General features: G+C 56.3%; 1 protein-coding gene across 4 annotated transcripts in view; it reads left to right on the top strand.

Annotated features, from left to right (window-relative positions):
• Window positions 1–1,217: 1,217 nt before the first annotated feature.
• Window positions 1,218–10,816, top strand: part of MEF2D (myocyte enhancer factor 2D) — a 33,546-nt gene continuing 23,947 nt past the window's right edge. For all 4 annotated transcript variants that reach the window (XM_070397169.1, XM_070397167.1, XM_070397168.1 and 1 more), the window contains exon 1: window positions 1,218–1,535. The gene's annotated coding sequence lies outside the window, so the exon portion shown is untranslated. The remainder of the gene's footprint in view (window positions 1,536–10,816) is intronic.

The following is a 10,816-nucleotide window of genomic DNA, read 5'->3' as shown; positions in this document are numbered from 1 at the left end:
AATAAATGGCGAAATAAGGCTTTGAACCAAGACAGTTTGACTATTTTCAAGTTGATGCTCCCAGTCACTGTGACATGCTGCCTCTCTCTGTACATGCTAGTCTTTTCAGCACTTAACCCAGAATCCGGTTTTTGTCCAGTAAATCGAACCCCGCCAGATAGAAATCAGGGTGTATGAAGAACTGAGTGCCCTTCTGTTCTGCAAGGTTCTTTGAGATCTAAGTCAGATTCCATCATTTCCTCAAGCTCGGGTAAAAAGCAGAACTTAGACGTAGCAGAGATGCTGGAGAGGAAGTCTGACTGGGATGGCACCCACACTCCTGTTGTAGGGCATGTAAAGATTCACCACACCCTGGAGCAACCAGGAATTTTTATTTATTTTATTTTATTTAAAGAGCTACTGCTGCTTCTTTAATAAGAAACTTTTGGGCGTTTCTTGTCCTGTGGGGAAATTAGGGTCCCGCCCCTTTAAATTGCCCCCTTTGGCTGTAAGTGCTCCGTGGCCACAGTCACTGGGGATTAGGTCACCCAAGAACTATGAGCTGTCGCTTTAAATTGCTGGGCGTCTGCCGAGCAGGCCCCGGCAGGGAAGGGGTCTGTCACAGGTAGAGGGAGCAAACGAGCTCCCTAAGTAACCCCCAGAAATGAATGTGTCCCTTTAAGTGAGCTTGGGCACACAGTAAGCGGGGGAGATGGAATCTTTCCTTCACTTAACGTCTACCCTCAATTTATCTATTTAGACTCCCACCTCCCAACTCTCCTGGGGCTTGGGGGGGGGAGCTGTCGAGTAGCGTGTGTGTCTATGAGTGTGCGCACAGCGCACAGAGTCTCCCGGAAAAGGACCTCCTGAAGCGCATGGTAGCAGCAGCGCTAGGCGGCGGTCCCGCGAGCTCCGAGAGGCCACCTCGACCGCGGGCCGATCCCTTTAAAGGCCTCTGGGTCTCTCCTCCCCACCTCGCCTCGCTCTGTCCCTCCCTCCCTCCCGGCCGGCGGAGGGATCTGCCGCTCTTGGTGCTACAGCCTAGCTTGGTCAAGCAGAGGGGCGGGGGCTGACCCGGCCCGGCCCCGCGGGCCAAGGGAAGCGAGGGGCGGGGCCGCGTCCTCGGTCCCGCCCCTGCTCGGGCCCCGCCCCCTAGACACCACAAGTCCCTCCCATTGGCCTCCCGCCTGTCCATCACCACTGTTTCCCCACCCCTCAAGCTAGGCTGAGCAGTGCCTACGTCGGCCTTGACTCCCAGGGGCTGGAGGAGTTACCTTTGGAGCCCGAAAGGAGGAAGGAAGCAAAATATCAACACAGCGGAGGCGAGTCGGGTATTCGGCCCCGGTCCCCGCCTGTCCGCCGCCCGCCTGCCCGCCCCCCACGCCCACGACGGGGGTCCAGGCCCCTCGGCGCCGCCCAGAGCCCGCGTGGACGCCAGCCTCATTTATTATTCCCCCGCCCGGAGCTGCGGCTTCCCGGTGTTAAAGATACCCCGGACTAGAAGCGAGAGCTACCCCTTCTCAGCCGTGACACCCCCCTTTTCCCCAGCGGGACCGGTGAGTAGAGAAAAATAATGTGTCTGTCGCTTTAAGAGGCCCCCTCCCCCACTCCGTCTTGGGGTTGAGGTGGAGGGTGGTCCCGACTGTCCCCCTGAAGGGGTGGGATAGGGTGGCCGCCTGGGCCAGGAGAAACTCGCGGAGCGGGCTGTGTTTTCGTGTGGCGTTGGTGGGAGATGACATGGGGGACTGTTTGTGTTCGGGAGTCGGCTGTAGGGGACAAGTGGGGCGGTCTGTGGGGTCGGGGTGGGGACGGGCGGCTGGAGGCGCGCCGGTCGGTCGGTGTCCGGGGGTCCCGGGGGTCTCCGAGTGGTCTGGGAAGGGAGGCCATCCTCAGAGGGGCCCTCCGGTGACAGCCGGGAGCGACTGACATTTTAACAGCCGCCCCCCCCCCCCCCCCCCCCCCGCGCCGCCTGTTCCCTCCTCCTTGGCCCGAAATGGTGCAGAAAGGGGCCTGGGAGGGCGGCGGGAGGGTGGGGGCGGGGGGAGCCGCAGCTGTTTGGGAAGCGGGGGAGGGAGGAGGGATGTTGTTCAGATGACACCGGGGTGGTGGGTTGGGGTGTGTGAGCGTGTGTCCGGGCCCGGTTTGCCGGGTGCCTATGGAGTTGGGACGCGGAGTCACCACGGAGGTGGACACGCACGATCCTTCCTTGGGACCTCCTAGCCCGCTTCCGAGACCTCTGATCCGGTTTGTCATCAGCCCCAGCTGGAGAACCCCTGGCCAGAAGTTTGCAGCTGTGCAACATCTGGGCGAGAGTGCTCCCGTCTCTCCATCTATGGCCAGCTGATCTGGGCTCAGAGTGGGGGTCTAGGGAATGGGGGGGGGAGGCTTTTGGGGAGGGAGGGCCAAGGAGACGAAGATGTATCTAGTCTCTCCTTTCCAGGGCCAGCCCCCATCCTGTAAGGTTTGGGTCTTACAGAGATGGGGGGAAGGGCCTCCCTTCCCCAGTGATTCGGACTGCCCTCCTCGAAGCCTCCTGAGGTCTCTTCCCTGGGAGGAGGGCTCCTGGGTGTGAGCAGTCTTGGAGCCACTGAGTAGCTTATCCCAGGTTTGTCCCGAGGGGGACGCTCCCTGTAAGTCCCCTTAAGTCGTGCGTTGTGGATGGGTTGGGGGAGGGTACAGGGAGTGGATCCTGTGTCCCCTACCCTGTGTCCAGCCTCCCTTTTAAGGTTTCCCTATAGGCCTCGTTTTTTGGGGTGGGGTAGTTGGAGGGTGGCCCTCCCCTCCCCATCCCCTCAATGGGTCTCCCAGGCATTTCAGGTGCCAGCCTTGACGATGGGAAATTTGCCATCTGGGGCAGTGACCTTGGGCCGCTCTGGCCTGGAGAGAGGAGGGGAGCACAAGATGGAGTGTTTGGAAGTTAGGGAGCTGTCCACCGCCTACTCCCCTCCAAACCCCCAGCAGGGAAATCTCAGTGGTCAAGGAGAACATCAAAAAGGCACATGTCATTGTTCACACATGTCCACCCGCCTGTGGCCAAGGGTCACACCCGCTCCAGGTCTCAGCCTTTCTGTTCCAGCTCCCAGGGCTGCCTGGGAATGAATTTCCTTCCTGTGGTCTCCCAGTGTTGGGCAGGAGGTGGGGGTGGGATGGGATCCGTGTGAGATGGCTGAGGACCCGTTCCTATGAAGTGACTGGGGGACACTGGAGCTTATATATAGCTCTTTCCTCACTTGCCTCAGCACAGGTATTTGCACTCTCGGGTCTCAGTAGTCACATTCTCATTGTAACTTCCCTGTCCCCAACACACCTGGTGTGTGTGTAACCAAGATCACACAGCAAATCTATGTCAGAACTTTAGTCCAACCGCCACTCTTTCAGGCATGGATGGCTTCACAGTAGGAAGAGACCATAGGAAGGGAGACACAATTCTTGTTCTTGGAGGACCTGGTCCAAGGAGAGAAAGAAGCAGGACCCAGTCAGAGAGCATCATAATCCTGGTGTTGGGGGCTGGGGCGGGGTTGGGTATGGGAGGCTGGGCTAGAGCTTCTGTGTGCCGTACCCAATGCCTGGAACGGAGTGATGGAAGGATGGCGGGTGCTGTCCATTGCTCACCCCACTCTGTACCTGCTGCCTTGCACTGGAGGGGCCTGGGCTTCCCAGCTCTGCCTCTCTTGACTACTGGATCCTCTCATCAGCTGGGAGATATAATAGTCTTTCTGGCTGCTGTTATATAATCTCTCTCCAGCAGGTTTTTCTTTAAAAAAAAAAAAAAATTCTTCACTGAGTCTTTCTTGGGAGGTGTGATGGGGGGAAAGGTGGCGAGTAGACTCGCAGGTGGGAGACTGGAAGACCAGTAGCAAGGGTGGGGAGCTGGCCCCTGAGCCAGGAAAGGGTTTAGACCCTCTTTGATTGTTATCTAGCCCCTCCCACCCTCCTCCTCTGACTCTGCCCTGGGGTGGTCTCCTTTGCTGTGGGTGTTCTCTGCTCATCCTGTCAATCTTCTCCTTCTGGGCAGCTGGGTCCCCTGCCCTCTCTGGTTGGCACTGGGTCCGGAATCTCAGTGCTTACCTTGGTGCTGGCCTGGTGTGAGTGGGCCGTGTCAGACACTTTTCCACCCATTTCTGTATCTCTATGGGGACAACGGGGTCAGGGACAAATGGTTGGGTTTACCATTTTTCTAGTTGTATTTGGAGCCAGGCCCCCTGCTTCTCTGCCCCTCTAGTCCAGAGGGTGGTGGCCTTCCTGGAGAAGATGAGTCAGTGAGGTGGGTAATAGAGGTCTCCACCTCTTGGCCACAAGTCAGAGTTGGGGTTCACCTGGGTCCTGTCAGTGAGTATGAAGATGAGATGTCCTAGAACCCATCCCCAGGGGTTAGGTTCTGGCCTTGTGGCACTGGTGGCAGGTTCTCCCCACCCCTGGGGACCATGGCTGGAACTCTGCAGGCTTTCTGAGGCCAACTGGTTTGAGGCAATTGCCTCCCTTTTACAGGGAAGGAGGAGATGGCGGTGGGGCCGGCATAACCTCAGCATCACTGTAATCACTGGTGGCTTTTATGGGCCAGTCATGGGGTCGGAGTCCGGCCAACTGTCTGTCCTTCTGTCCCAGTTTGGTGACTTACTCATGGGGGGAGGAGGAGGTGTTAGGTGCTAGTTCTGGAAGCTGGACACCTTGCTGTGTTGTGTTTGATGTTGCCCTGTCTGTCCACAATCGCAGCAGGCAGGATGGAACTTAGACCTAAGAAAGAACCTCTAGTTGTTGGAGAGACAGCCGGCTCTAACGTGGCCTGGGAAAAAGGGGATCCTAAAGCACTTTCTTCTTTAGTAGTTCTTGGTGGCTCTGCAGAAAGGCCTTGAACTTTGGCCTAGTGGGAATGGTGCAGTTTGGCTCCTGGAATATTTATTTTCATTTCTCTCCCCCTGCCTGGGGTTGCAAGCATTCTGAGGAGAGTTTGTCCTGGAGCTATGGGATGGCGAGCTTGTGGACCCCTTTCCTCTAGCTGGGGGGCTGGGTGGAGGGGCTGTGCAGACTGATATGCCCAGACGCACCTGGCAGGTCCACAGCATTTAGTGGCACACAGGCATGAAGGTGCGCAGTGCATACACGTGGGTGTGTAGCACCCACGGAGCAGCTGCCGCCCTGTAGGGGGTTGGGGTTGTGAATGGCAAAGATGATTAAAGGATTGGAGACTGGGGATATGGTGGGGGGGGGGGGGGAGAACTGGAGGTAAGGAGATGAAGGGCATACAAGAACTCTGAAGAGAAGGGTTGACTGGAGCATGAGGGATGGAGGTTAGACTACAAATGGGCAGACCTAGAGCATGGCTTGTGCGTTGTGGAGCCCTGGCTGACTTCCATCACTACCCCTTACGTCCCTCCCCTCCCCCATGTATCCCTCTCTGTGGCCCCGGCTTAGCCTGTTGGTGACCCTCACACTGCTTGTGTGTCCTTGGATAAGGGAGCTTTCCAGATATATAGAGCTTCACCTCGCCTTGTGGTGACCAGAGCACCTGGGTGTTTTGTGGTTTGTCACTGGTTTCTGTTGCCCTCCCCATTCATTCTGTGAGCCCTTCCACTCTGTTGTAGCAAGGTTGTATCTGAGCCCTCAGGCATTTGGGGCAGATTCCTGGCTTGGGTAATCTCCGAGGCCCTTCGCATCTGATTTTTCCTTTCCTGAGGCTGTGGCCACAACCTCCCCTTCCTGGGAGCCTAGCCATGCTTCTGGCCAGGCATGGAGACAGGGGGATGCATTCATGGACTCTGCACAGGACCCTGAGAGTCTGGAAGGGGGGTGGGGGTGGGGCAAGGGGGGTGGCTGTCTGATCTCTCTCTTTTGCTGTAGGCTGGGAGGGGAGGGACTTGTCTGGAGCTCTGGCCTGTTGCTGGCCACACCCAGGTGGGACCATATTTACTCATTTAAACTCACCCTCCCAGGAGGCTCTGGGCTCTAGCCTGGTCACTGACCTTGGCTTGGTGCCTCTGGCTGGGTGCTCTGGCCACTCCCTAGGAGTTGGGCCGACCAAAGAAGCATATAGAGAAGGAGCTTTCTTTGCCCCTGGTCAAGAGAGCTTTACCCCACTCGCCCTAGGTTCCAATATACTTTTGGAGACCAAAAAGCTAAAACTTGTTAGGTCCTTGGGGAATGGAGGAATGAAACTTCCGTTTGTTTTATCCCCGTGTGCCAAGCCCTGTGCTGGGCATGGAAACATATGAAGACTTGTTTATTTCTCTCCACAATTGTTTTTCATAGTTAGGGAGTCTGCATCAGAGGTTTCAGTGACTTGCTCAAGCTTTCCCAGTGAGGAGGGTCAAGGGCTTTGTCTGAGTGTTACGGGAAGGGAGTCTGCCCTGAGGGAGGGAGGTGGAATGGGCGGCCAAGGGAGACCCTGGAGAAGGAGGAGGATGTGCTGAAGGGAAGAGCAGGCCTAGTAGGATTCCCTGGCAGAGGGCAGAGGATTAGCTTGGTGGCTAGTGCAGAGAAGGTGCTTTGTTTCCGGAGAAGGTGTTGTCTTCTGACTGAGTGCCACAGGAGAGAGCCCCCGAAGCCAGTACTTAGAAAGTAGGTGTGTCCTTTTCTCCAGACATCAGGGTTCGCCTGGCTGAGGACTTGCCAGCTAAGGCACCTACCCAGAAAGTGGGGTGGGAGCCCGCAGTGTCTCAGGTAGGGACTTGGTGAATGTGTGTAGGGAGCAGGTGAGCAACTGAAGAGGCCCTGAGGGGACCAACAGGCCTCGGGCTTAGTCCGACCCTGGGGTGGGCTTGGGAAGCTGAGTGCTCCCCAGCCAGTTGTCTCCGGATCTCAGAACCCTTCCACACTTTGCTCCATGAGCTTTCCAAATCCCTCTAGATTCATGTTCTTGATTTCCCTGCTCCCATCCCACCAACAAATACTTGGGTTGAGGGTTGGGAGAACAAGAAATAAGAGAGAGCTCAACCCCATTCCTCGGGGAAAACCTACTGTGGTGGGATGTGTGCGGGGAGAAGAGGGGTTGGTCTCTTTTCATGGAGTCTTCCCACTGCAGTTGGATGAAGTAACTGGAAGCAGTGGGATGGGGCAGATGACCTCGAACCTCGAACCTCGAGTTTTTTTCCTTTAAAGCATGCATATGTTATGTACTTGGTGAGGGATAATGGTAGGGGGTAGACCAGAAGAAAGGACTGATTTTGAAAAGGTGCTTCAGGCCTTTCCATTTACATCTCTCTTGACCTCTGATCCCCTTTCCTCCAGCCCCCACAGCTGCCTGCCTCTCTGCTGACTCCCCTATGCATATGCTGTGGCAGGCCCATGGGGCCCCTGCTGACTGGGTGGGAACAGGTGTCCGGGACCGGCTGCTCTCTCTCGTCTTGCCCACCTGTCAGCCCAGGGGATGGGGAGCTGATGGGGAGGGGAGGGGAGGAACCTCTCGGCCCCCTCACCTGCTCCCTGGGGTGGGGCCCTGGTTATAAAGCGCAGCAGAAGGACTGAGAATAGATCACAGACAGGACTTCCCACTTAGAGGAAGGGTAGCTCCAGATCATAGCAATGGCAGAGAAACCTTGGTAGGCAAGGGTCCTTGCTGGCAGAAATCAGAGGGGTCTTTGCACATGTCTTCATGAAAAAGGGAGAAGCTGGGTATTGGTGAGGCGCATGAATTTGCATAGCTGTGTGCAGGTCCCCTCCCCAGTCCCCCGCCTTCCTGGGCCCCCCTCCATCTGGCTGGGCATCTTAGCCTCACCTGGCACCTTTCCTGAAAGCAGCAAGCTAATCCTGTAAGAGCCGCCTGGCTGGCCTTCTCAGCAGGCCCACGCAGCTGTGCTGCCTGCCCTCCCTTGCCAGGGGCTTAGAGGACTGTCCTTCCGAGTCAGAAGGAGACCCAGGCGCCTCCCTGAGTGGCCCCTTTAAATCCTCTGTGGCTTCCCAGGGTCATGATTTCTCTAGGAGGATTTGCTTTCCCTGATTGGATTGGCCTCTTTCGGGCCCCCTGTCTGTAACTGTAGGTGGACACATCACGCTCATCCTCCACCTTTTATCAGAATTGCTGCTGTCCAGTCTGAGGGCCCAGGCCTCAGAGCCCCTCCCCTCGCTGCTTGCTCTCACTGTCCCAGCAATGGGGCCCTGACTCTTCTTCATCTGCTTCAGTCAGAGGAGCCCTGCCCTGGTTCTGTGGGTGGGAAGAAAGGATCTCACAGCCTTAAATACGGGGACCAACCACCGCCCTGGAAGAGTGCTCCTCTGAGACTGTCTCCTTGCCGCCTGCTTTTCTCCACGTTTTCCTCTTCAGCCTGCTCTTCCTTTGGCCAGGGGCCCACACTCCATAGTTACCCCCTGCCCTCATTTCCATGGGAAGTCCCTCCCCTGGTCTAACCAACAGCCCATCCGCTGCAAAGGCAGGCAGCCAGACCCAGCACTGGTATCACTATACTCACCCCAACGGCTCTCAGGCTGACCCGCCCCCCAAGGTCCCAGCTGTCACTTTCACTTCTGTCTCCTGAGACCCCAGAGGGAAGTTGGGTGGGGAGGTGGAAGGTGACACACTAACCGTCCCAACTGCCCCCACCTCTCCTCATCTGAGGCTCGGGATGGCCTGGGTCCTGTCTGCCAGTCTCGTTTAGATGACGGAAATGCAGCGCAAGGGTTGGCTATAGTGAGAGGGGTAGTGGTTAGATAGCAGGAAGGGCCTCCCAGGATTGGAGACCAGTGATGGACTTCATTGTTTTAGAGGGTATGGCTGAAAGTGTAGATACTGTAACTGGACAAGCAGAGGTCAGTTTGACCTCTTCCCGCTCCCATTGGTTGGACTGTAATGCCAGGACCTTCATGCCCTCCAGGTGTTACCAGCTGTCCATGCTTGGTTAGGTGGCTCCTAACTAAGCAAATTTGAGCCCTAGAGACTACTGAGAGGCAAAAACTCTGCTCTGGAAAGTCCTCTCGGTGGTCTTGCGTCTCTCTTGCTTGCTGTACTAGCTATTTCCTCTCGTTTGGCACTCTTGGGAATGGATTTTTAAAACAGGGATAGAGGTAGAAGTTTACCACCCACCTCATCCTCCTGCTGCCCAGCCTCTGCACCAAGGAGAATGGAGCTTTTTCCCTGGGGAGCCAGCATCCTTCATCTCGTGAATCTTTTCACATTCCTCAGGCTTCCCTGTTTGCTAATTCCTCATAACTACACCTCCCCTGCCCCCACCCCCCCCCCCACCCCATCTCTACCTTGACCGGGACCTGGACAAGATTGGAGGACCCAGTTGGTTGAGAGCTATAGACAGTACAGGGAAGGGGGGTTATTTATCAATTCATGAATGCTTTCGGGGGGAGAAAGATGGAGCTGGAGGCCTGAGGTACCAGGAACTCCACTTGGGGTCCCTAAGTGCCTAGTTTTGCTGGGTGGCCCAGGACCTGGAATGAAAAGTTGAGTTTGATAGAATAGGTGAGAGACACTAGCAAATCCCCATGCAAATGAGAGGTAGTGAGTCATTAGTGATCGGCCTGCTGGAGTAGAGCATGAAGCAAGACTCAGGCTTGGATTCCAGAATTGGCTCCACTAATGACCATGACCTTTAGCCAGTCACTATTCAGTACCCAGAAGCAGGACCCAAACCCTGGTTCTGATAGGTATACCAGGTGTGTGAGGGGATTGGGATGACTGAAGTTGCCCCCAGGGCCTTGTGTGCCTCTGCTGGCACCTGCCCTGGCAGACCATGAGCCTCTGTTAACCCTTGGCCATCTATTGTGGGGGTTACTGTTCAGAAAGCACCCTCTTTAGCCCCCTCCTTACCCTTTTCTGGCCTCCATATTGCTCTTCCCTCTTTAAAAAAATTTTTTAAAAATTGATTTCAGAGAGGGAGAGAGAGTCAGAAATATCAATGATGAAAGAGAATCAGAAATATCAATGATGATAGGCTGCCTCCTGCCTGCCCCCTACTGGGGATCGAGCCCACAACCTGGGCATGTGCCCTTGACTGGAATCGAACCCGGGACTCTTCAGTCCACAGGCCTACGCTCTATCCACTGAGCCAAACCTGCTAGGGCTGCTCTTCCCTCTTAAGCTGGAGAACAATGGACCCAACCAGGCTATCTCTGCTGTTCCCTCTCCATGGAATCACACAGTCCTGACTTTTCTTCCTTTTGGGCCTCTCAGAAGAGCACAGGCCTGAATGTTCAACTGGAAGGTCACGTGGAAACCTAGTCCACTCCACCCATCCATTGCACTGACCAGTGGGTGAGGCCTGGAGGGAGCAGTGACTTGATTCAGGATCACACAGTACACAGTGACTTAGGGCCAAAGCAGGGACTAGAATTTGGTCCAGAGCCCCCATATTTCCCTGGGATGCTGCCGCCCTACCCTCTTCTACAAGATTCAATCTCCTGTTGCTCCCAGATTCTTCCTGAGATCAGGCTGGGTGGCTCCGGGAACTTGCAGGGGTTTGGGGGAGGTTCCTAGGAACCAGCCCAGAGGCCACCAGGCAAAGGCCTGAGCTGGGGTGGGAGGTGCTGGCGCCGGGGAGGCAAGCTGGCTGCTGCCTCCATAGGGAGATATACAGCCTCACAGCTGCCGCAGGAAGGATGAGAGCTAGACTACAGGAAGGACAAGCTAGGGTGGGGAAGCAGCGGAGGAGGCTCAGGAGACAGACCCTCACTGGAGCGGCATCTCCTGGGCAGAGAACAGGATGACCCCATCCCAGGAGATTTGCCAAGGAGAAGGCTGGAAGCCTAGGGTGGGGCAGGGAGAGTTGTCCAGCGGAAACCCTCCAGAGGGAGGGCTTTCAGCCCTGCTCCCACACTGGACGCTCCTCCTGGCAAGTCAGTTCCTGTCCCTTAGGCTGAGGCTGTAATGCCCGGCCTCCATTTGCATTCCTAGGGTGCC

Source organism: Myotis yumanensis, unplaced genomic scaffold, assembly GCF_028538775.1.
Source record: "Myotis yumanensis isolate MYYU_CA2020_CCGP unplaced genomic scaffold, mMyoYum1.0.hap1 SCAF_17, whole genome shotgun sequence".
Classification (NCBI taxonomy): Eukaryota; Metazoa; Chordata; class Mammalia; order Chiroptera; family Vespertilionidae; genus Myotis; species Myotis yumanensis.
This window is presented reverse-complemented; position numbering and strand designations above follow the sequence as displayed.